Source organism: Strongylocentrotus purpuratus, unplaced genomic scaffold, assembly GCF_000002235.5.
Source record: "Strongylocentrotus purpuratus isolate Spur 01 unplaced genomic scaffold, Spur_5.0 spur5_scaffold_3, whole genome shotgun sequence".
NCBI lineage: Eukaryota > Metazoa > Echinodermata > Echinoidea > Camarodonta > Strongylocentrotidae > Strongylocentrotus > Strongylocentrotus purpuratus.
Genome location: NW_022145609.1, coordinates 1,854,994 through 1,856,451, shown reverse-complemented (window position 1 = coordinate 1,856,451; position 1,458 = coordinate 1,854,994). Strand labels below are relative to the sequence as shown.

Sequence of the window (1,458 nt, the reverse complement as noted above, 5' to 3'; positions counted from 1 at the left end):
ACCACGAGTAGAGGATATACAAGCACAGAGACTGGTAACCCTTTCTTTGAGTGCTACAGAAGTCATCCTTATTTGACTGCTGCTGTGTCTAACGGGAGGTATGTCTATTTATACAATGAAGTGGACCCATTAGCTACACCAGTTAATCCAGCTAATGCTGATCCACCACCCAGTGTTGCTTTTAATGCTGGTAATCCACCAGTTCAAGCCTACAGAATAAATCTTGTGACAGCCGAACACAGGTCGTATGGTGCCTTCTACTGTGCTGCATCCCTGGATGGAATACGCTCTGTTGTACCGACACTCTTCTTGAGATCTGACGGTAATTAAAAATAATCATTCATCGTATTCAGACTGTATTTGATAATAGAAGCCTCACGATTGTAGCTACCAAGTTTTGATTTTTTTTTAATTCACATTGATTTCTTACAAAGCCCTGCATGCTTATTGTATAGCATATTAAAGCATGATTACTCTTATTGACTTTGGAACAGTATACAAAATATTAATTAATTAATGAGGTATGTCTGATTTGTAATTGTTGATGCAAAATTCTAGATTACAATTCCTGTGTACAAGTTGACTTTCAAAGTAACCACGTTTCCCTTTTAGAGATAAAGCAGACATCTTTACCATCATTATCATTGGAATCAATTTGTTCATGTCCCCCCGGTGGACAATGTTTGTTCACTCATAAAAGTTGAGAAAAGGAACCGTGTCTACTCCGGTGGTTTTTAAATTTCCAATTTCTGTAAAGGGTTAAATACAAATCATATTTCTAGTATTGTCTTCAAATGAAGCTGAAGCTAATTTACGACTGGCTTGATATTGTGGGAACCATCGAACACAATTTTCTGTATCCTGACACCCTCAGTCACAACATCAAACCAGCTCCACACCGATTCCAAACCGACCGATTATTGACCATTTTTAGGGTAATGTAATGTAATGTATCGATCTGTCTGTTGTTGATCTGGTGTCGATCTTGTCGGTGTGACTGTAGTGTTATGGTGTATTATATCGTATTCTTTTCCATTCTTCTTATTATTATATTATCATATCACATTTATGGTCACGATAGTTCATTCATTTCGTTTTCAGCTAAGTTTGAGCCCACAAATGGCAGATTTTCAAAGACTGTCAACAAGGGGGATGTGAACGTTACGGTTGATTTTACTGAGGTTACTCCTAGTGGGACGGCAAAGTACTGGAGGTTTAATGGTACAACTGATATGACTCTAACTGTTTTTGCTGGCACGATCTTTGAGGGATTGACTGTCTACACAATCATAGGAGAGGTAGACACCTCACATGGTGGTGTTTATGAGCTTCATTTGGCCGGTGAGAGGGGACAGGCAAGAGCTGGACTTCTTAGACTGATCGTAAGAGGTAATCGGCGAATTTAGTCATTGTACTATAATATATCATATGGGTACGGGAAGGCAATGTGAGGGTATA

The 1,458-nt window shown here is 38.8% G+C and overlaps 1 long non-coding RNA gene across 1 annotated transcript; it reads left to right on the top strand.

Annotated features, from left to right (window-relative positions):
• Positions 1 to 279: 279 nt before the first annotated feature.
• LOC115928583 lies at positions 280 to 1,198 on the top strand. The gene is made up of 2 exons (XR_004066085.1): positions 280 to 322; positions 1,102 to 1,198. It is a non-coding gene; the product is annotated as an uncharacterized LOC115928583 (long non-coding RNA).
• Positions 1,199 to 1,458: the final 260 nt, after the last annotated feature.